Source organism: Sciurus carolinensis, chromosome 1 (assembly GCF_902686445.1).
Source record: "Sciurus carolinensis chromosome 1, mSciCar1.2, whole genome shotgun sequence".
Lineage (NCBI taxonomy): Eukaryota > Metazoa > Chordata > Mammalia > Rodentia > Sciuridae > Sciurus > Sciurus carolinensis.
Genome location: NC_062213.1, coordinates 49051185 through 49076203, shown reverse-complemented (window position 1 = coordinate 49076203; position 25019 = coordinate 49051185). Strand labels below are relative to the sequence as shown.

The following is a 25019-nucleotide window of genomic DNA, read 5'->3' as shown; positions in this document are numbered from 1 at the left end:
TTTGAGTACTCCACAGACCTAAAATGTGGTATTCATGGTTTCCTGAGAACTAAATAAATGTGAAAGCACTTTGGCAGGCATATGATAGAACCCAAATGGAGTGAACACAATTACTCTTCTGACTGACCCATTCCAGGAAAGGAGTTGGCCTTAGGAATGATGCATCCAAGTGTCTTCTGCTTTAATGTTGCAGGGTGCCCTGGGTCATCCTAGCAATTATTTTAAAATTAATGACTGCTTTTGATTTAATCATTTAACTAACTTTTCTGTCTTGACCCTTCTTTAACCGAAGCAGATCTTTTGTTTTCTTCATGAGATATTAGGACAAGTATAGGAAATCCAGGGTTAGGCCCTGACCTTTCCTTATAATTAGAGCTGGTCCTTTTAACTACAGAGACTCAGTAAATCCGACCTGCTGTAAAGAAGGGCAGCAAAGAAAGGTCAAAGACTAATGGAAGAAAGGTGCCAAAGTGGCCTTTCGAAACCCCGAAGTATACTTGCCCTTTATTTCACTTACTCATTCATTGTTCAAATGTCTTTCAGAAAGTAATACAGTAATAAGCTTACAGCATTTGCCAAGTTACTGCATGTGGGTAAATAAAGCTCACACCATGGATCAGGTGTTGTTAACCTGTGACCCCAGGAAGGGGTTGGGATTCCAACTGCCTTGAGTTTTATGAAAATGCTGTTTACATGCATTGCTTTCTCTCCTTTTGCAGAGAGAATTCTTGGCCTCATCAACTTCTTCAAGGATTCTGTAACACCCCAGAAATGTTAAGAACCACTGACACAGAATAGTAAGAGAGAGTAAAACACAGATTAATTTATGCCCAAGTGACTTTTATAAGTTTTATAAATATATTATCTTCAAAACTCATATATTCAAGTCATGGAACCAGAACATAACTCCCAGTTCATAAGCATGTGTCTCTGATTGAAGAACCAGATTTCCTAGCAGGAATGCTCGAGTGTTAAATAAACCAGTGTATTTATCTTAAATTGGCAACAGAAGGAGTCACATAAAGTGGAAATTTGTGCATGGAGATGAAAGTAGACGATGAGCAGGTTAAGCAGAGGAAACAGAAGAGCAGGATTCAGAGGCATCTTGGTAGAGGGGTTGAGAGCACATATTCTGGAGCCCATGGATGGAAAGTGAAATCTAAGTTCACCATTTGCAAATTCGTGGTGTGTCCTCAACATATGCATCCATTGGATTTTTGTGAGGTTTATATGCAATGCGGTGGCACAGCGCATGACACACAGAAGCACTCATTAACTGCTTGCTGAAGATGTCGGCTGCTGGTGGTGATATTCATAATGGAAGATTCACCTAAAATTAATAGTAAGTAGATAATACTGACTGTGGAACTGGGGCTGTTCAACTTCTTTCTCCTCACTATGAGTATCTTTTCGTACCTGGGCCACTACTGATCTCACATGATCTAACACTTATTTTTCAGCTATCCCTTTCAACATTTTTCACATCATATAGTACTTAAGGCAGAACGAGTACTAGTGTAATAAAAATAAAATCATACATCCAATCCAACTCATATAGGAGTTGACAGTTCCGGTATATAGACAAACCAAACCAGGTTACAAATATCTGAAAATTTGTCTGAACAGCTGCTCAAAGTCTTATAAAAATAATTTTAAATGATCATATAAGCAACTGGGCATTAATAATCCTCCTAAACTTCAATTACCCATTTTACTGATAAGATTATCCTTCATAATATGTTTCATAAAAATTCTGGCAAGAATTTTAGATGTAGAAAGGAACTTAAATCTTTTCTGACTACCTTATTTTAAAAATGAAGAAATTAAGGCATAGGCATTGTGCATTTTATTCAAAATCACAGTTACCTAGTAATTGTATTGATCCAAATTTACATGTCTGAATTATATGCTTTTCTAAATTGTATCTGGGGTTCTGCATGTGCATAGACCAAAGTGTTTGCTAAAGAGGCTGAGGTTTTTATTGCTGATCTGTCTGTTTGATCTCAAAGACTGAAAATGCATGCCTTAGTACCACAGACAGGTGACTGTTGTTATGACCAATCATATATCTTGGAAATGGTTTGTACACTTAATGCACTTATTAGTCACCATAAGTAGCACAGCACATAAAAGAGTTTGCCCATCACTCTCTCAAAGAAAATGAAGGCATCAGTCAACCTAAAGTTGGCAGGATGAACTTCAAAGCAACATGTACTTCCTGAAGCTGTGCAGACAAAAATTAATTAAAATGTGATGAATTGTTTCAGAAAGCACACTCATTATGTTTACCAAAGCCAGGTGGAATATGGTGAAGCTGTCACAAGAAGGTCATCCTGTCTGCCTCCTTGCCATACCCTGCATTAGGTATTAGATCATCAAAGTAACATGTAGGGGGAAAAACCACATCAAATATCATAAAGGGGACTCTGATTGTTCATTCTGATCCTTCGGTAATTTTATACTGCACATGACTTCTCTAATAATCTTTAAAATGCTTAAAAGTTTATGGTATTTACACTAATGATAGCAAGAAAAAATTGTGATTCTGAAAATTGAAATTTCAGCTGGATGTGGTGGTACACACCTATAATCCATGCTACTCAGGAATCTGAGGCAGGAAAGTGGCAAGTTAGAGATCAGCCTGGGAAACTCAGTGAGACCCTGACTCAAAATTAAATTTAAAGAGAGCTGAGGATGTAACCCAGTGGTAAAGCATTTGTCTGGCATGCATGAGGCCCTAGGTTTAACACTAATTATCATGGAGTGGAGTGGGGTGGGGGGAGAAATTCTAAAATGGATTAAAATACTTCTTTTGGTTGTTGTTCTTTTTAGATATATATGACATTCTTGCTGGGGAGATAGCTCAGTTGGTAGAGTGCTTATCCTGCAAACACAAGGCCCTGGGTTCAATCCCAAGCACCGCAAAAACAACAACAAAAAAAACCAACTAGATATTCATGACATTCTTTAACTTTTTGATTGAGTAATTCACTTTTTAAAGAAAGCATAAAATATCTTCAGGTTTTAACTTATATTATTGTATATTTCTAGTAAAATAGATATGAATTATGTTTACCTCATTTCAATATAAAAATAATTTAAGGCATCTTGCTATAACGGGCCTCTACATATATTATCTGGAAGCAAACATGCATTGTAAGGGAAAATGAAAGAAAGCAAAAGTGTGTAGGACATTAAACAGAAAATGCTGCTGCTTCCAAAAATGTAAATAAAACTTGTATATTATTACTAAAATGCTCTAAAGTGTCCTCATAAGGCTCGAATACTTAATTAGTACTGTTTTTAACCATAATAACTAATGCCACTTGTAATACAAAGCTGCTTTTTCCGGTGCAGCCATTTTCCCCGCCTCCCAACCACTTGTCAATCTGTGAACATCCTAGCTAGCTATTGGTTCATCAGTCAGCTTGCAAGTATCCTTCTCCGATATTGGTCCCCTGTTAGCTTGGTGGAATTCAACTGTTTACTGTAGCTACCCCGCCATATTTTCCCATTCTTCTGTCTGTCCTCCTCACTTTCTCTATCCTCCTGGCTTTCACACTCTCTCTAGCGTGTGTCCTTTCTCTTTCCCTTTCTTTTCCTCTCATTTTCTCTCTTACCCTGCAGGGAGACACTCTGTTTACTTAATAAATTCCCTTATGTGATTTCCCATGTCTAGCGTGGTTTCCGTGGGATCCCTTACATTGGTGCCATGACTTAGAATGGGATCTTCCACTGTCTCTTAAGCGAGTGGAACCCCATCTAAGTCCCAGTGCCCCCTGGACACAGCCCCACCTTCCATTCTGCCCGGACGCTCTGCTCTGCATTCATCACCAGACTTCAAATTGGTGAGTCCTCTAGGCTGGTTCCCCTAGGCCGATTTATACCCTCGAGGCGGTTGAGGGGTGGGGGTACCCCCAGCCACAACTTTTATAGTTACGGCAGGCCCCCTATAGTCGGTCTTATCTGCCGGGTGGATTCCTGATTTTATGGTGGAGATTCTCTCAGGGTTGAGGCTCATCTTGCACTCGCATTCACACTCGAAAACCCTGATATCAGGTCCTCAACTCTTCTTAGCTTTTGCCTGGCCCCACATTGATGTTTGTGTGACGACACCATCTATGTGTCGCCTTCTCGTCTCCAGTCGACTACTCTGTGGCCTCGGGACGCCGGGGCACAGACTCGGCTATATCATTCCCACCATGGAATATGGGTCCTCCAATCTGGCAGATTCAACCCTGGGAATGCTTCGACCGACCCCTGGTACTTAAAGCCATCAAAATCCATTTGTGTAATGGCATACAGCTTCCGTGAGCAAGCGGGCAGATGGAAAGGGATTCCTTATCTTCAAGTCTCTTCTTTCTTGCGTCTTGACTCTTCCTGTAGGTTCAAGCGCATCCGGACCCTGCTTCTCCGTCTTCCCCTGCTCCCCATGTAATATAAGCAGCCCCATTCCCCACAAGTAGTGGGAGATAACTGTTTGACAAATTTCTGCATCCAAACCTAAATTAATCACTAACCAGGAAAAAGGGTTAAAAGGACCTAAGCATCAAGTTTCTGCTAGAATATTTTAGCCCCTTTCAGATTCAGATCTCAGTCAAGGCTTACATTGAAATGTAAGTGGAGGAAGGCACAGTGGGAGACCAGTCTCAAACCCAAGGAAAAAATAGAGTGTCCATTTTAAACTTCTCCTGGGCTACAACTCAGAATACTTTTCTCCCTTTCACCTTTTCTCTCCTTCTCATTTTCTCATGCTTTAATTAATGACCATTATCATTTTTCTTCTAGGACTTTTGTTTTTCTTAAATGCTATATTTTTGAGCTCACAATTTTGATCCCACATGCCGAGGTTAATGATTTTTGATCAGTTCTTTTTATCCAACTCTAGAGTTATTTTTGAACATCTGTTACATTGCAATGGAGATAAATATTACAAGGCCTTTGCTTTTGTGTTAAATATAAGTGCGCATAAGAATTAAAATTTTAAAAATGGATCCAAATATTTTTAATTCACGTGATTTAAAAAGGTTCAATTTAAATTGGATAAACTAATAGAAGTAAAATGTCCTTAAAATTAACTCACAAGTCTCTAGGTGGTCAAACTAATAAAATGTTTATGTTTATAAAATGTCTAACATCAATTTTTCTAGGACTTTTCTTCAGCAGGAAAGAGACGGCAAATAGTGTTTACACTTGTCTGACATCTTGTTTTTTTACACTTGTCTGATATCTTGGTTTTTTCACAATAAGATGAGTGAATTAGAGTTGACATGTATGGGATTATTCAAAGTGTTTGTTAGAGACATCTGATTAATTTACAAAGTTATTCCATTGGGTAACATACTTAAACATTATTCTTTGTATATTAAATGTGCTCATATTTTCCAGGTATACAAGCCTTTAAAGCAGAAAATTTATCAAGCTGCTATTCTCCAAATTAAACTTGTCTGTAACGGTAAACCTACCATTTAATGTTCTATTATAGGACCTGTCATCAATAGGGTATATGCAAAATTTGTTAAATGTATTTCTAAAAGTTATTGAGAACCTGATTAATTTAAAGGTTAAGCATGAAAGCATTTTACCACTTTCCCACACAAAAGGAAACTTAAAGCTCTCTCAGCCTTTCTTTAATTTATGTTTTAGATATAATGTTAAATTGTGTTAACTAATATTCATATAGACTCAGGAGTCAATATATGTAAACTTCTTAAAATGACATTTAAGAAAGAGTGTAATGCGCAGTAGAAAAAACTGGACAACAGTGACTGAGATTGGGGTCTCTGATGACCTCATGGCTGCGGCATGCCTGGTGCCTGGGAGTGCTCCCGTGCAGGGGCACAAGATGCCTAACTGCTGTGGCAGTACATTGATCTCAGGCACACAGCTCTTGGGCAGGAAGGAATTCTTTTGCTAGATAACCAGTGTTTCATCAGCTCCTTTCTCTGGTTCCTGCCCACCTTACAGTAACTTTGGAACCTAACATCACACATATATAAAGATTGCTGACATAACTCTTTAGATCCACATTTCCATCAGAGAACAGAGCTCCATCCGATCTCAGCTTAATCTTCAAAAATCTGTGTTTATAACCCTTTATTTTCTAATACTCCTTTGCCCCTCACTGAAAAGCCCCATGTTACCTGAGATAAAGCTCTGCCTCACAACCCTGCTACACATTAGAATAGCTCCAAAGTAAGCCAGACTTTAACTCATTTAAAGTTGTGTTCAAAAGTTTGATGTTTGTTGTAAAGATTACTGTGATCTCAAATGGGATATAACTCAGCCAAAATTCAAGAAAGCTATTGCACAAACTGAATGTTTTACTGTTGGTGATTCCATTTTGTAATTTCCTTGTAAACTCTAACAGTTGCCTGATTAATATTTTGCAGAATTACACCATCGATTAAATTGAAAAGCCATCACCTATAGGACAGATAATGTAGACCCCAATTAGATAAAAGGGGGTAAATAACTGTAAAGTTACAGACATTGAAGCTAAAGCCCAGTACTCTTACTTTATGACTGGTGAGACTGACTTGCTTGATGGTTAAGATCAAATTTAGAGATTGAGATTAAATACAGAGGTCAAGAAAAGTCCATATTTGGGTCTTGCCCTCAAAGTCAGCCTGAACCCAGGGAACAACAGGACTTCTCTAAGGAGCTTTGCAACTCGGGGTCACACAACCTCCTGATCAAGGAGATTGATGAGGCCACTAGAGGAAAAGCCACTCAGTGCACCTGCTGTAGGGGAGGGTCAAGGAAAAAGGGAGACATACCTGGTGCTTTCAAGGGAAGCCACCTCATCAAGGAGACCCTGCCTAACCAATGGCACTAATGGAGTTAAGAAGCTGCTCTTAAGTTCTCTATGAGTGACCCCTGTAGAAACTCAGCTGACTCTTTAACAGACAGGAACAGGTCACTTTGACCAACTTGATCTTAAACACCTAGCAAAACAGTTAAGACCAAAATATAGGCATTCTTGGGCATTTAAAAGAAATAATACTTAAATGTAACTTAAGATGTACACTTGTGTTAGCCCACTAGAATAAAGACTAAAAGCTACAAAAGAGATTCTTAGGCAAATGTGCCTGATAACTATCAAGAGAAACTGCCAGAGTCAGAAGTTTTAATCAGTTTAAAGCCTTTCAGACACAGGTAGGCTTAATCTATGTTTGCTAGTAACAGAAATATAGAGATCTCTACTAAATGTTGTGTTTACATTCCTGATAACCTGAACAATGTTAAAGTTCCCAAATAAAGGCCTTGTCCTCTCCAGCCTTTGCTAGGCCTTGTTACAGGAATAACTTCTCAGTTCTTCCACCCCGTCGTGAGGAATTATTGACTTCTGTCATCTTTATGATATTCATTGGCATGTTCCAGATTCTGCAACATTTATATTGTATCAATCTCATTTCAGTACTCATGTCTTTTTGTTCTTCTCTCATAGAAGCACCCATCCCCAGATGCCTTCACAACCTGCTCTTCCCCAACTGGACTTCTACCTTGGACCCCTCAATTGACCCGATTTCTAAAAAGAGAACTCCAAACTGCTTGCCCCACGCTGCCCCCTTCCAGCTCGAAGAAGCCAGAGTGGTCATCGACCCCTTTCCCTACAGCAAAGAAGTTCCTAAAATTAGAGGGATGAATGAAGCCAGAATTGGGGACAGGCAGTTAATGTAGAAATAGGGGTCAGTCAAATTGAGGAAATAAAGTCCATGAAAACCATCTGCCTCTGGAAGTCTGGAAGGAAAATGGACTTTTTACATCTCACCTGCAAAACCAGCCCCAGTCACTTAGGCAGGAAGGGGAGAGAAGTCCTCAGAAAGAACTGGAGAACAAAAGATTTTCTTATAGAAACAGAAATGGGGGAATGTAATACAAAGCTGCTCTTTCCAGTGGAGCCATTTTCCCCACCTCCCAACCACTTGTCAATCTGTGAACATCCTAGCTAGCTATTGGTTCATCAGTCAGCTTGCAAGTATCCTTCTCAGATATTGGTCCCCTGTTAGCTTGGTGGAATTCAACTGTTCACTGTAGCTACCCCGCCATCTTTTCCCATCCTTCTGTCTCTCCTCCTCACTTTCTCTATCCTTCTGGCTTTCACAATCTCTCTAGCGTGCACCCTTTCTCTTTCCCTTTCTTTTCCTCTCATTTTCTCTCTTACCCTGCAGGGAGATACTCTTGTTTGCTTAATCAATTCCCTTATGTGATTTCCCATGTCCGGTGTGGTTTCGTGGGATTTCCTTACACCACTGTTGCAGTCCTTTTCTGCTTTTTTTTAATTGAAAATAAAGTAAAAAATCAACATTGATGGATATAATTTCCTTTGCTAAACATAAAATATAAATAAAAACTAACATGCGTGCTTACATACATTTCTTAAAATGTGTTAAAAATATTTGAGGACTTATTAAGAAATCCCTTCTTTCAGAAAGTTGACTTAGGGAACTTAGACACAAACCCTTCAATGTGCAATACTGCAAGCCAGGCTGTAAAAGCCCCATCCTGCTCCTGTGCGTAGGTCTTCTTCTGTTGAGTGTTAGGAAGAGATGCTAAACACCAGGAACACCTGCAATGCCTGCTGTGCATTGTGGAACCAGGAGCAGGGGAAATAACGAGTGAACCGGACTTTGTCCTGGTGACCTAATGGTAAACCAGTCACTAATCAGCTGTGATGGTTAATTCTATGTGTCAACATAGCCAGGCCATAGCACCCAGATAGTAGAGATTTGAAAAGTTAAGTAGGAATTGTACAAGGGAATGTGGAGAGAAGAGGCACCAGTACAGAGAATAGCCAGGGTGACGGTCTAGGCAGAGAGAGATTCAGCACATGTTGGGAACACAAAGAAAGTACGGTGGGGACAGGATGTTGGGACTCCAAGGAAACCCTGAGGACTGATTTTCTCTGCAGAGTAATGGGACATCATGTAAAACTTATATTTAAGCAGAAGCATGGCGTGATTAGATTTACTTTGTAACTGGGTCACTTTGCTTTGTGGATAATGGACCGACAGAAGTAAGAACCAAGTATGGAGGGTTGATGGAGTCCAAAGCATCTAGGAACTGTTCCAGCTCATTTGTTTTCTGGGCTTATTGACATAATAGAGGTGTTCATAATATTCTCTTATTATTGGTTCAATCTCTGTGGTATTTATTACCTCTCAGTTTCCAGTTTATTTGTGCCTTCTCTTTTATAATCAGTAGCCCTGCCAGAGAATTGTCTGTTTTTGTTAGCCTTCCAGAGGAGTAAAGTATTTCTGTGAATCCACTCTACTGCATGTTGTTGTAGCATGTTGATTTTTCTCCTTCATTAATTTATGATCTTATCTTCATTATTTTTTCTTTCTACATTATTCAGATAAATTCAGCTATTCTTTTATAAATTCTAAGTTAGGTGCTTACCTAACAAATTCTGAATTTTGAGTCTCTCTCCAAAGCAGCACTTGGGCTAATTTTTTTTTTTTCAATAGAGCACAATTTTAATAAGACAATAGAAATAAGTACTACTTCAGCTGCCCCCAACAGGCACTGATGTGTAGTGATGCAGTGATTTATGCAGTGATTTGGTTTACATATTTCATAATTTTCAGTATGAATTTGATTCCTCTGAGTTGCTTAGAAGTAGGCTTTTAAATTTTGTAATACATGGTTTTTCCTACCATGTAAGTATTTTAAAATTCTGCCTTATTGCATTGTCAGAAAATGGGTTCCGCATGAAACATTTTTAACATGTTGAAGTTTATAGTCCATCAAAAGATACTTATTAATAATAGTGCTCCAAGTATTCTTCATGAATATGTGCATTTCCCACAGGCATGGAAGAGTTGACCTTGTTAGAGAGTTTAATACAGTAAAAATAGGATGAAAAGCTATTCTTTTCCTTTTTTCATAAATAATTATTTAATCAACAAGTAAAATACCTTTATGATATACAACATGATGTATACACTGTGGAATGACTAAAAGAAGCTATTTAACATATGTATTATCTCACATACTTGTGTGTGTGTGTGTGTGTGAGAGAGAGGGGGGGGAGAGAGAGAGAAAGAGAGAGACAAAGACTCAAAATCAATTCTCTTGACAATTTTCAAATATACAATATAGTGTTATCACCTACAATCACCAGGATGCACAGTAGATCTCTTGAACCAACATATTCCTCTTATCTAAACCAAATTCATGTGTCCTTTGACCAACATCTCTGCAGTCCTTCCAGTCCCCTGCCTCTGGTGTCCACCATTTTATTCTTTTTCTATGAGTTTGACTTATTACCCTCCACATTTTGTGTGAGATCACATGTATTTGTCCTTCTGTGCCAAGTGTATCCTGCTTAACATAATGTCTCCAGGTTCATCTATGTTGTCACAAATGATAAGATTTCCTTCTTTAATATCTCAATACTATTCAGTTATACATATATGGCACCATTTCCTTATCCATTTGTCTGTTGATAGATGCTTTGATTCTATATATTGGCTATTTTGAATAATGCTGCAGTTAACTCCAGAGTACAGGTATCTTCAACAAACTCATTTCATTTGAATATATATACAGAAGTCAGACAGCTGAATTACATGGAAGTTCTAGTTTCAGGTTTTTAAGGAACTCCATACTGTTGGACTATTTCCATAATCGCTGGACTAATTTACACTCCCACCAACAATGTACAAGGGTCAACTTTTTCCACATCCTCACCCCCATTTTTTATCTCTTCTGATTCTTAAGAGCCATTCTAAGACATACGAAGTGATATCTCATTGTGATTTTAATTTTGTTTCCTGATGACTGATGATGTTGAATATTTTTTCATCTACCTGTTGCTCATTTGTATGTCAGCTTTTTACAAATGTCTACTTGGATCTTTTGTCCATTTTAAAATTGGGTTATTTGTTTTCTTGCTATTGAGTTGGCTGAGTTCCTCAAATATTTTAAATATTAACAATTCTCAAATGCATACTTTGCAGATATGTTTTACCTATTTAGTTGGCTGTCTCTTCATTCTGATGATTATTTCCTTTGCTGTGCAGCATTTTAGTTTGATATAATTCCTCATGTCTACTTTTGCTTTGGTTGCCTATGTTTTGGGGGTCATGGTCAAAAAAATTCATTACCCAGATCAATGTCATGGAGCTTTCCCTTATGTTTTCTTCTAGTATCTTTAGAGTTTGGGGTAAGATATTTAAGGCTTTAATCCATTTTGCATTGATTCCTTTCATGGTGTGGGGTGAGGGTCTGCATGTGGATATCCACTTTTCCTAAAACAAATACTGAAGAGGATGTCCTTTCCCCAGTGTGTGTTTTTGGTGTCTTTACTGAAAATGAATTGACTGTAAATGTGTATATTTATTTCTGGGCTTTCCATTCTCCCTCTCTACAAAACAAATATTTGCTGTATGTTACCAGGGTGCTCCTGACATTCATGTACTACTGTCAGTCATATTAGATCACTTAGTACTTCATTTTTACTTTTCCATATATTCATAGAATATATGAATCATCCTTGTTCCACAACACATATTTTCATTGACCTAATGTGAAGTTGTTTCTGAAAAAAATCAAATAAGTATCAACTCCTGTAGGAAAGCTCTATGATTTCCCTGGTTTAGGGTGTGATTCTTTTACCTGCTCCCAGCTAGAGCACTTAACTCACTACTTGTAATTAGCAATTTCTTTATTTGACCTTGAACACTTTCAGGAGCATCCACAAGTTTGCCTCTCTTGGTCGTAGAAAAATGACTCAAATTTTTTGAGTGCTCAATACATGTGTTAATTCATGAATGATAAGCAAACCAATGGGTTTTGTTTAAGTTCCAAATAAAACATATTAAAGGAAAACTCATGTATTCCATAGCTGATATCATGAATTATGAGAAACATGATAGTATCACTTAAAATAAATTTCTTAATAAGAAAAAAATTATATTATCCAGTTGAATATAACATTGACAATTTTTCTAAAACAGAAAATCCTTGTTGTTGTAGTTATCTTCTTCATTGCTATGACCAAAAGACCCAACAAGAACAATTTGAAGAAGGAAAAGTTTATTTTAGGGCTCACAATTTCAGAGGTTTCAGTTCATAGACAGCAGACGCCACTTCACAGGTCTGAGATGTGGCACAACATCATGGTCAAAGACTGTGAAGGAGGAAAGCAGCCAAGAACATGGCACCAGGAAACAAGAGAAAGAGACTCCTCTGGCCATGGACAAAATATATACCCCAAAGGCATGCCTCCAAAGTCCCACTTCCTCTAGCCACACCATACCTGACTATAGTTACCACCTGGTTAATTCCTATCAGTGGATTAATACACTGATTAAGTCAATGGTCTCATAACTGGAGTAAGATGAAATCTTAGAGTCGTTTTAATTGGCATTTCTTTAATTACTACAGATGTTGAACACTTTCATGTTTATTAATCACCTGTATGTCTTCTTCTGTAAAGTGTCTGTCCAGTTCTTTGGCCCATTTATTGATTGGGTTCTTTGTATTTTAGGCATAAAGTTTTCTAAGTTCTTTATAAATTTTGGAGATAAGTGCTCTATCTGAAGTGCGTGTGGAAAAGATTTTTTCCCACTCTGTAGGTTCTCTTTTCACATTATTGATTGTATCCTTTGCTGAGAAAAAGCTTTTTAGTTTGAGTCCATCCCACTTATTGATTCTTGCTTTGATTTCTTGTGCTTTAGGAGTCTTGTTAAGGAAGTCTGATCCTACGTTAACATGATGGAGATTCAGGCATACTTTTTCTTCTACTTGTTGCAGGGTCTCTGGTCTAATTTCTAAGTCCTTAATCCATTTTAAGAAGTTTTATGCAGGGTGAGAGATAGAGGTTTAATTTCATTTTACTACATATGGATTTCCAGTTTTCCTAGCACCATTTGTTGAACAGGCTATCTTTTCTCCATTGTATGTGTTTGGCTCCTTTGTCTAGTATGAGGTGACTTAGAATGGCTATTATCAAGAACATAAACAATAATAGATGTTGGCATGGATGTGGGGAAAAAGGCACACTTTTACATTGCTGGTGGAGTTGCAAATTGGTGCAGCCACTCTGGAAAGCAGTATGGAGAATCCTCAGAAAACTTGGAATGGACCCACCTTTTGACCCAGTTATCCCACTCCTTGGTTTATACCCAAAGGACTTAAAATTAGTATACTATGGTAACAAAGTCACCTCAATGTTTATAGCAGCTCAGTTCACAATAGCTAGATTGTAGAACCAACCTAGATGCCCTTCAACAGATGAAAGGATAAAGAAACTGTGATATACATATACAATGGAATATTATTCAGCCATAAAGAAGAATAATATTATGGCATTTGCAAATAAATGGATGGAATTAGAGAATATCATGCTAAGTGAAATAAGTCAATCCCAAAAAGCCAAAGGCAGAATGTTTTCCCTGGATAAGTGGATGATGATATATAATGGGTGTGGGGGGTGAGGAGTGAGAGAAGAATGGTGGAACATTAGATTATGTAGAAGAAAATGAGAGGGAGTATGAAAAAATGGTAGAATGAGACAGACATCATTACCCTATGTACATGTATGATTACACGAATGGTATGAATCTACATCATGTACAACCATAGAAACGAAGTGATGTACCTCATTTGCGTACAATGAATCAAAATGCAGTCTGTAAAAAATAAAAAAATAAATTAAAAAAATAGTTTAAAAAATGCTCTCATAACCCAATCATTTCACATCTGAACTTTCTTGTATTGTTTTACACATGAGCTCTTGGGGGACACTAAACCATAACATATGTGCAAAAATTTTCAATAGTGATTCTATTAAACACATTTTATACTATTAAACAAATGTGTCACCAAAAAGAAAGTTTGTTTCTAAACTGAAGAAGTATTTAATAAATTTTCTATGTTATCAAATATAGATAGGATAGTAAGGTACTTCCTTAACTTGGAATAAGGAAGACATGACTGCCTTTAACACAGAAAACACAATTCTATAACTCTATGGTGGAGTGCCAATATTTATCTTGTTTCAATTATAGTGGTTTGTTTATTCATTCAGTCATTCATATATATATATATATATATATATATATATATATATATATATATATATATACATACTGAGTATCTACCATGTACCAGTCACTATTCTGAGTCACACACACACACAAATACACATAAAAATTCTACAAAAGGACAATCTTTAAGTGGACAGTGTGCATGCACTAACTTCCTCTTTTTCTGGCTGGAACCATGGAGGTTGCCAAAGAGAAGAAAAAGAAGGTTCCTGCTGTGTCAGAAACCCTTAAGAAAAAGTGAAGGAATTATGCAAAGCTGAAGATAAAGCGCCTGAGGAAGAAGTGTGCCCAGAAGATGCTTCGAAAGGCAAGGATGAAGCTTATCTATGAAAAAGCCAAGCATTACCACAAGGAATATAGGCAGATGTACGGAGATTCAAATGGCTAGGATAGCTAGAAAAGCTGGCAACTGCTATGTACCTGCAGAACCCAAACTGGCATTTGTCATCAGGATCAGGGGTATCAATAGTGTGAGCCCAAAGGTTCGTAAGGTGTTACAACTTCTTCACCTTCGCCAGATCTTCAACAGCACCTTTGTTAAGCTCAACAAGGCTTCAGTGAACATGCTGAGGATCATGGAACCATACATTGCATGGAGGTGCCCAAACCTGAAGTCAGTGAATGAACTCCTTTACAAGCGTGGCTATGGCAAAATCAATCAGAAACGAATTGCCTTGATGGATAACGCTTTGATTGCATGATCTCTTGGTAAATATGGCATCATCAGCATGGAGGATCTGATTCATAAGATCTACACTATTGGAAAACACTTCAAAGAAGCAAATAACTTCCTGTGGCCCTTCAAATTATCTTCTCCAAGAGGTGGAAGGAAGAAAAAGACCACCCATTTTGTAGAAGGTGGAGATGCTGGCAGCAGGGAAGACCAGATCTACAGACTTCTTAGAATAATGAACTAGGTATCTACCATCATATTTTTGTAATCTGGTCAGTTAATAAAACAGTACCTGCTCTCAATGTAAAAAAAAAAAAAATTCTACAAAACTTTCTGCTTCCATATAGACTATATATAATTACTAGCATATTAATAAAACTAAAATAATCACTTAGTAACATAAGAATTTTCCCAGGATAGAAAATGTTCCTGTGCCTGACCAATACTTAACTAGGGACAAGATACAGAATTCCAGGGAAATAATCTTATTGATAGAGAAATATAATTTGCTATATGAAAAAATAATTCCTGTAGAGTGATCCTGACCAAGGAGATATATGCCTCCAAAACCCATTGCTACATACTACATTTTTATGCTTATGAAATAACCTATGATAACAAAGTTTGCTTCGCATTTTTTCAATAATTATTTTTTCATTGAAAAAGTAGCTTTTAAAGAAACATTTCAAAAATTACATGTTCCATAAAAATGTAAATTGAATTCACTAGGAGTTACTAAATTGGGATCTCTGTCAGGCTAATGAGCACACCATGAGGCTAAGCTAAGGTTTCTATTTGGTATACACAAAATACTTTTCATCAATGATTTACAAAGTACCACATGCCTCCTTCAAAATATCAACATCTATTAAAAAATAAATCTTGAAAAAATTCTTTGTATTTCATAAATGTATGATGACAGAAAGTTATAAACTGTAAGCAAAACATAGTTAATAATATTACCCTGGAGGTTACTATTCAACTTACCTTTCAGAAAAAAAATATGCTTGCCAACAATTAACAACAGGTATGATTATCCTTCATTTTACACTATATTGTAACTCAGGAGGATGATTTTAAATGTTCAGAAAAATTATTACTAAGTACTTTTTAAAGCTGAGATGGATATGAAAAGAAACCAAGGTCAATATAGTTTACATAATTATAGGAATCTCAAAGGTGGTATTTTTGATTCCTGTTTTTGTAGTGGGTTTAATCTTAAGAATTGGAGAATTAGATTAAATTTTTCCAGGAACGATAGGAAGTATAACCTTTTCAGTTTAAATGATTTATCAGGAAATACATGATGCTTATTTACATTAGGGAGCAATGTACATAATATTGTGTTTGGATAGAAAATAAAAAAGAAAGATATAAAACCAGCACATCTAAAGATCTTGAAAGAGGTAATTCAACAGATATCTTCCCCCTTCTTTTTTCTCTTCCCTTAACTGTGAAAGCAAAAGAGTATATAATTATGAGTAATAGTATTTAGACATGAGTAATCCAGATTTACCACTATTTTTCTCATACTTTTGTTTCCTAACATTTGTGTCTATTTAATTTTGTAGTAAAAGTTGTTGACAAAATTTCTAGATGGTTCATCAAAATGTTAGGCCTTATCAACAATTTCCTTTCTGGACAATTCCAAAGATTATAGTGGAGGGGAGATATTTAAAGCCAAATGATACTCTGCAATAATCCTTGTTTGGACATAGCAAGACAAAGAACTGCAGCCCAGCAGACTGGTCAGAGAACTTGAAACCAAGCTCATAAATTGCAGAGGGATGGAGCCACAGAAATGCACTGTTACCAAGTGGTCCCAGAAACTTCCACGCAGGCACAGTGAATTTCCCATCTGAATGCCACGTACATGTTCAAACTGATGGTTTCAGTGCATTCTAAAGTAAAAAAAAAAAAAACAAAAAAACAAAAAAACAGTATCCTGAAATTTTTAAATGAAGAACTCTATCTTCGGCAATGAGAATCACAATAATAAAGGCCTATGGTAGTCTTGGTTTAAGTATGTGCCTGGAAAATTTTGACCCTTAGTTATTTTGAGGGTGGCTAGTAGGCAGGAGTAAGTCCTCATATCCTTACATCAGTGGGATGGGGTGTGGGGGGCAGAAGGAGCTATAAAGAGTGTTAATTGTCAGTATATATTACTCAGGTATCCTTTAAAAAAATAGCCTTAGCTTGACTAGATAGTCATTGTGATGGCAAAAACTACAGCTCTTTAATCTGTCTGAAAACAAATGCCCTGTGATCTCAGCAACCAAGGCTAAGTAGACCTGCACACATGTTTTTCAGGATTCTGTGTCCTTGAGCACTTGGTCCTTTCATCAAACTCTCACCTTCCTCTCCCCGTCAGTTTCAGACTTGAAGGTAGAGCCCCAGAATGAAAATGATGTGATCAGTAAGTCTCAGGAGAGAAAGATAAAAGTATTTCCAAGGTCACATATATTTGTTGAGGCTTAGCACTGAGATTAAACACCATTAGGAATCTTTGTTAGCATGGTTCAGGAAGGCATATGATGCGCCAGTTTTGCTTGTACTTCCATCCATGTGAGCGACAGCCCTGGAAGAGTTGGATGGTGAGACTTCACAGTGTGGGTGTGCTAAGCTGAGGGCACACCTGGTCCTCTCTCCACTGCCTCCAAGGCTCCATCTGCAAGTATGGGACACAGCGGCCCTGTCCATTCTTGGAACTAAAGACATTTAAGTCCTGTCACAAATATCCTTCTAATTTTGTTTCTAGTCAGCATGATTTCACTCAGAAAATGCTGTAGCAAATTGGAAGAAAAGAAGAATGAAACAGTAGAAGCTTAAAAAACTGTATTTAGGGCAAGAAACCTCAAATTTATTATGCAGTTGCATTAAATACAGGCTTTCTGATGATGTAGGCAATTTTCTTTTCTTTTTTTTTTCTTTTCTTTTTTTTTTTTTTTTATGTTAATAGTTGGAAGAAGGCCCAAATCCTTCAGTGGAGCTCAGAATTGTTTAGTAAGCAGGGATCTTTTGTGCTGCATGTTAATATAATGTATGACACCATTGTTTCATTTGGGCAACTGCTCAAAAGAAATGAATAATGAACTGCTTTCTAGGTAATAGTCCTCAGGTTGCCTGTTGAAGATAATGTAAAGCTCAGGTTGCTAGAATTCCACTCTTACAGTCATTCGTATGAGTCAAAGCATTAACCAAAGGGGAAACATGAAAGCAAAAGACAGTTGCAATTTAGTATCTTACAAAGGTAAATCAGTTAACAGAATTATTTTTCACTAAAGGTAAAAATAATAAAAGTTGGTTGTTTTTGTTGTTATTGATTTTAATTTGTTCACTGAAAAATCCTAGTAAAGAGACTTTAGAAGAAAGCTGATGATCTTTCTGTACTCAGGGCAACAGCTGATTACCATTCTAACCAGAGAGGACTCTTTGGCCAGAAGCCAGCACTGTATTTTGTCAGATTACAGGCATAAAGGCACACGCCTCAGCAGACTCACTTTTCTCCTCTGTACAATATAGCTGCCTACCTACAGCAGAGAACTTTTATAATTGGTAAATATAAAAATGTAAGATATTGCTATTATTTTATGAATTTACAGAAATATGTTGAATTACTTGCAGAGTCTTAAATGTGACTGAAAAGCATCAATGGATCTAAATATAAAAGTTAAGCAAAATTTTGCAGGTGAAGTTCTGATGACTATTTCAGGATGAGTAATGACAGGTTAAATGGAAAAAACAAATTCAATTTCTGCTACAGCACATCACTGTTTTCTTTCACAATGCATATCACATATTCCCTAATAATGACTTATTTTAGCTAACACATACTGTCCATTTTTTATGTACCAAATGCTCTTATAAGTAGTTCACATTCATTAACTGTTGATTTTAACCAGAGTCCTATAGGATACATTAAAATAGAGAAAGCCAAGACACAGAGAAGTTAAGTACCTTGCCTGAAGTCACACAGTTGGTAAAGGTACAGAAGGAGGGGAGGACTATAAGTTCATTGTTGTTTGAAAAAAAGATCCTATCAAGAGACGTGATACTATTTAATTAGAATAACTTCTCTCTTTTCCAGTGTTCACTAAAATCCAGCAAATCAAATTAGTTGGATATAGTTATAAAATAAGAATATGCCAAATGTCATTTCCCAGAAGTCAAAAAATGCACTAAAAAACATTTGCATTGAACTTTGCTCATCAAATTAAATTTCATTGAGTATACTTATTCTTTATCATATGACTCTAAATAGAATGAATATCACTTTGTTTAAACTATTACAGAATCAAACAGTGAATCAGAGGAAGCAATTCTTCCTAAGGTCACAGGAAATAATAATAACTAATGAAAAAATTTAAAAATGTTAAACAGCTCCAAAGGCATAATGGGGGTCATTCACTGCAGGGGAACCATCAGTAATATTCACTCTGATTATTTTACATCTTCCCGAAATGTTTAAAATATATGAAGAAGACAATATTTAATTCAGCAGGGATAATTTTCAAAACTTTTAAAATAAGATTTTTACGAGAATTATATTGAAGTAATTCAAATAACGGTATTCCACAGGAATGTTTTCTACTGCCAAGCATTTTCAATGCTGTCACTTGGAGAATTTTGTCATTCTTAAAGTAACGTAAATTGTTATCATTGTATGAGTTTCAAAAACACAGCAGTATACAGTAGTGACAGTCACGGAGAAGCAAAGCGCACACACTTCTGTGCATCAGGAGCTGTTCCTGTGCTTCCATTTTCCTAGAGAAGGGCTAACCAATGAGGGAACTCATGGAGAAACAGGCTGATGGGCCAGAAGACGAACACCTGATGTTTTTAACAGGACCATTTTCCTGCCAATCCAGGAAAGGGTATACAATAGAGTGACTCCCAATAAAAGGTGGGAAATCCCTAGCAGAATTCCTGGTGGCGCAGTCTAGAGAAGAAGCAATCATGAACAGAGAGGTGAGTCATGGACATAAGAGAGAAGCTGTCCCTTCTCTCCACATTGCTCTGTGTGAATGTTTAATTACTCCATCTCTGTTCCCAACTGCAATAATAAAGTCATGGGAACACACAATGGTGTATGGGTGCTGGGCTGTCCCTCAGCATTTCCTCTTTCTACCCTCTCCCGATCATAATTTGTTAGGCTTCTGAGGTTCTTACAAGTGCACATTGGTATCACCAAAGTATTCTGCAAAATAGTACAGTGTGGGTCTCACTCCAGACCAACTGAGTTAGAATTTTGGGGTAAAGGGGTGGGGTGCTAGGGAAAAACATGAAGGCGTGTCAAATTCTAACAGTCTCCATGCTGTGGCACACCCTCCCATCCCTGCATACACCTCCCAAAGACTGGGAGACAAACAGAGATTGGGACTCCATTAGCTGATAATCCATGACAATTCCCCCCACCCATAGCATAGCCTCTACATAAAAAAGATCAAGGTAATCAACCAGATATCTATACTATATGATACAAAATTAATGAATCCAGGAACAAGAAGTGTTTAAAATAAGTGTATTAAATATCATCTGAGATAAAAGAGAATTCTGGGAATCTGGGCACAAGAAGACATACATAACAAACAAATAACTGGGGATACTGGGTGTGCAAAATACAACAGTGAAAATAACTTAGATTGAAGAACAGATAACTTGGGACAAGGAATGAATCAGTGAGCAAACAATGTCCATCAAAGAGTGTCCACAGGACTATCAGGAAAGAATTACAGGTGGGAAATGTATAGAAAAGTTTTGGAGACGCAGAAGATTGAGGAAGAAAATTCATAAATGAAGATCCCCATAAATGGCAAAGGTTTCTATAGGTACTGCCTTCTTCCTCTTTACCAGAGAACCTCAATTTCCAGGACCTTCTGGATGAAGTTCCCAAGGTTTCCAGTGCTTCCGATACTGGCATTCTCTGTGTTCAGTCATGTCTCACATATCCATCATCACAGTACTTGTGGAAGGACTTGTGAAATCTGGGTCCTGGGAAGAGGAGATACCCTCCAGGTGGAAGCTGGTGAGAGGAACCAGTTGCTAGGGTCATACTGGATATAGTTGAAAACATACTTCCCTGTGTTTCCCAGTCACAACACGGTTTATATTACTATGGCCAATATCCAAAATTTAAAGGAATGTTTTCAGCCAACTTAATCTGCAATTCAATTTGTTTCAATTTTGGGGAAAAATTCCTTACTCAGTCTCCTGTAAAATTAATCACTAGAGGAAAAAAAAAAAAGTCTTATACCAAACCAACTCTCTAAAACTAGTCACCTGAGGATGTATCAAGATTCCATGTATGAACAGAGATGCAGGAGGCCAGCAACCTGTACCTGAGGGGCTAACAGGGAACGCTGAGCAAGAAACCAGGGTGAAACAGGTAAAACCATCAGATGTGTAAGAAGGTCAAGGTTCAAAGTGTCATTCAATATGCCTTACCTGGGGGGAGAAAAGAAGAGGAAGAGAAAGCAAAGAATCTATATGATGGGGGCAGAGGGAGGTTTAAAGGAAAACCCAAAATTTGGAAATCAAGCAAGAATGAGCATAAATTCTTATCAGTAAAAATGCATTTCAGTGGGGAGCTAAATAACCAGGTGGGACATGAAGTGTTCTAAGTGACTAACTGGATTTTAGGTCCAGCAGGGTGACCTGCAGCAAGGAAAGGAGCAGTTAAGATGGTTCTGGTATTGCATCATGCTCATGTCCTTTCCAGTTAAGGAAGAGATGCATCCCATCATTTCTCAGAAGGATGCCTACCTTTCAGTTTTCATGGAATGACAACCCACTTCAGCATCCTAGTATTGGGATGGTCCTTCTGTTTGCAAAGACCACATTAATTTGATTAAAAATTAAGGTAGCAGGGGCTGGGGAGATAGCTCAGTCGGTAGAGTGCTTGCCTTGTAAGCACAAGGCCCTGGGTTCGATCCCCAGCACCCAAAAAAAAAAAAAAAAAAAAAAAAAATTAAGGTAGCATTTCCCCCTGGGTTGACAAGTAGATAGATCTCAAAGTCTCATTCTTTCATCCCCTGCCAACGCCACCTCAGCAGTGACATTAGGGAGACACTAAGCAAGAACCACAGTGGTTGTGGAACCTTATGCCACAAAATTAGGGTTGTAAGGACAGAGAAATTCTATGAGAAAGCAGGACAAGAGTTGACCAAAGGTGTATCTATACCCACCTGGGGATATTTCTAATAACCTAAAGCTGGGGGATCCATCAAAGAAACCAACTTTGATTTTGTTAAACTTTTTGTTTCTTTTCAACAGGCATTTTATGTAACTTTCCTAGACTATTTTTACTTCTTTTACTTCAACACTATTTGTAAACATTAGTAGTTGAACTGTAAAAGCAGAAATTCATCACCAGAGCCATTTTCTCTTCTTTCCTATCAGATTCTTCTGTTTCCCTGCTACTCAAAACACATTCTGGTTGTAGGTAAGTCCTACTCCATGTCTACATTGTACCATGTTTGAGCAACTTCCCTAAACATATGTTCTAAGTGCCTAGAACACTCTCTGTCTCACAGATTTTTATTCCATTTCCATGATTCAAATCCCAGAAATCATTAAGACTTGGAGTAGCTCCCCAAAGAGAAACCCAGAAAACTCTGTATGAAGAAAGCTCTTCTACAGAACAAATCTCACTATAATCATAGGTAAAACTTCATTGGGCATATGTATCATGTCTTATCCAGTTTTCAAATCCTAGCATTTGATAGTATAAATATCTCTTCTACTAAAGTACTAATAATAAAAAATGAAAGGTTTCAAAATTTTCAGTTCGTTAAATAAAAGTCATAAACTTTAATTGTGAGACTACTATTAATTTAATTTTGGCACCACTTAAATACTAGCAATTTCCCCTCCTTGGAAAGGATAAAGGAATCTCAACTATTAAATCATACTGTTAAGTAAAATCATCAATAAGACCCTACAGGAAATATGCAAAAGACTAACAGGTAAAGACAAAAATACTTCATCTATTAAAATCTACATTAAACATGTATAAGAGGGCCATTAATGGCACCTAGAATTTACCAAGACAGCTCTTGATATCTCTAATTCCTTGGTGCAGTTTTTATCTTCCTCCAAGTTCCTGTGAGGTTCTAGTAGGTGCAATTTTTCCTATAGTGCAACATATTAGTCCTTCTTTCCTGCATGCTGTTTCTAGTTTATGATACTCATTATCTTAATGAACAATTATAGTTCTCCAACTGATTTCTCAATCACTGAAGTTAATAGAAAGATTTTTATTATTGCCTACATTCCAGCTTCTGAATAGCAAATGCATTTCATTTATTTCTCATCTTAACTATTTTCCCAGCTTCATTATAAACACACCAATACTCATTGTTAAACATAAAGAAGGGATATATAAGGCACAAATTTAAAAACTGAGATTCAAATAAAAGTGAAGTTGAATAACATTTATAAGAAAATTTCAGCAAAAAATGCACATTTCTGTTTCTTAACAGCAAAAAAGAAGCATTTTAACAAAATGGAACAGAATTACAGGAAATTAAATTGCACTGACACAGTTTTCCAGAATTTTAAATTATGCTCCCCAAACATTTTTATGTACATAATAAAAAAAATTAAAAACACCAACTTAACATTCACCTGAGAATATCTAGCCTTAATACGTAAACAATATCAAAGTACTATTGTAGAAAAATTCAGAATGTAAAAAATAATGCAAATGAAATAGCTTGATTTATCTGACTCAAGTGACATATATTTGAAAAAGTGCTAAATGCATACTAGATTTGAAAAATAAATGAGCAAGTCTCTGAACCAATTCAGACACATGATAAACAGTAGGAATGAAAACTCAGATGCACAATTCTTTAGGAAGACTGCTATCCTCTTAATTAAAAGTCTATTTTCTATTTTCTCATCTACTTCCTCAACTTTATGAAACAGCTGTTGGTTATTTGCAGAGGTAATGGTTAAATAGCACACCAAGAATGCATTAGACACTCTTATTATAATGTTTATCATTAACAATATTCATTTACACAATACCATATTTTTAAAAATTTTTTACATGCTTTATCCTATCAGGTCCATAAAATAGCCCTCATAAAATAGGTTTTCTCCTGGGGATAGAACATAACTCCCCACTCCTTAAGTATAGGCTGCACAAAGTGACTTTATCCCAAAGAGTATAGCATGGGAAGATAAGAAAAAGTATCTTACAATGTAGAGAAACATCACTTCAGCCAGGAATCAAGATAAACAACACCAGTGACATGTCATGAAGATTCTGTGAACCTTGATATGAGGTGATTGAAATGATATCACTCCTCTGTGCTCCTCCTCCCCCAACCCATAATCCCAACCTAATTGTATGAAAAACATCAGACAAATCCCTACTAAGGGACATGCTACAAAAATACCTGACGGCTGCTCTTCATAACTAGCAACATGTTCAAGAACAAGGAAAACTTGAGAAATTGTCATCACAGCAAAAAGGAACCTAAGGAGATATGAGGAGATATGACAACTAAATATAATATTTACCCTGAATGGGATCTTAGAACAGAAAAAGAACATAAGATAAAAACTAAGGAAATGTAAAAAACAAACTGTAGACTGAGCATTAAGGCACCCATCTTGGGCCATTAATTGTGACAAATGTACTGTACCACTGTAAGATGTTAATAAAAGGTAAAACATTTTGAAGAATATGAGAACTATCTGTATTATCATCAGAACTCTTCTGCTAGCCTAAATTTATGCTAATTTACATTGTTTTAAAAATGCAGGAACAAATTTGCATATACCTATACACACACATAGGTAGGTATGATCCTAACATAAAGTTGAAAAAATAGAACTCCTTGAACTCCCAGTCATTTGTCTGGATCACCAGTAGAGGTTGAATTTGAACAATAAAACAATTTCTAAATCTAAAAGTTAAGCTTTCCTTCAATATAAGAGTTACTTCTGTTTTGTGCATTAATTGTAAATAAAGACTCAAGACATCCATTTGAGTTAAAAATAACATATACTTACTTGCCCAAGGATTAGCAGATAGAGAAGGGTTAATTGTTAGGATTTTTTTTTTTTTAGATCTATATGCACTAAACACATTAGACTTACTCATGCAAACTGACAGACACTTAGCAAGAGTCTAATTTTTCCACTAGTAAAGCATATGGCTTGGGGAGTCCTTTTTTGAAAGTGGTAGACTCCAATCATTTAGATCTCAATTTCTGCAGTCATGGCTTTAGGGAACTTTTCTGCAGATGCTGGTTTCATTTTCTCCTACCCTATCT

The 25019-nt window shown here is 36.8% G+C and overlaps 1 protein-coding gene and 1 pseudogene across 1 annotated transcript in view; one reads left to right on the top strand and one right to left on the bottom strand.

Annotated features, from left to right (window-relative positions):
• Positions 1-25019, bottom strand: part of Mmp16 (matrix metallopeptidase 16) — a 271651-nt gene that overhangs the window by 177702 nt on the left and 68930 nt on the right. The window lies entirely within an intron of this gene.
• Positions 14236-14977, top strand: LOC124961860 (60S ribosomal protein L7-like; annotated as a pseudogene).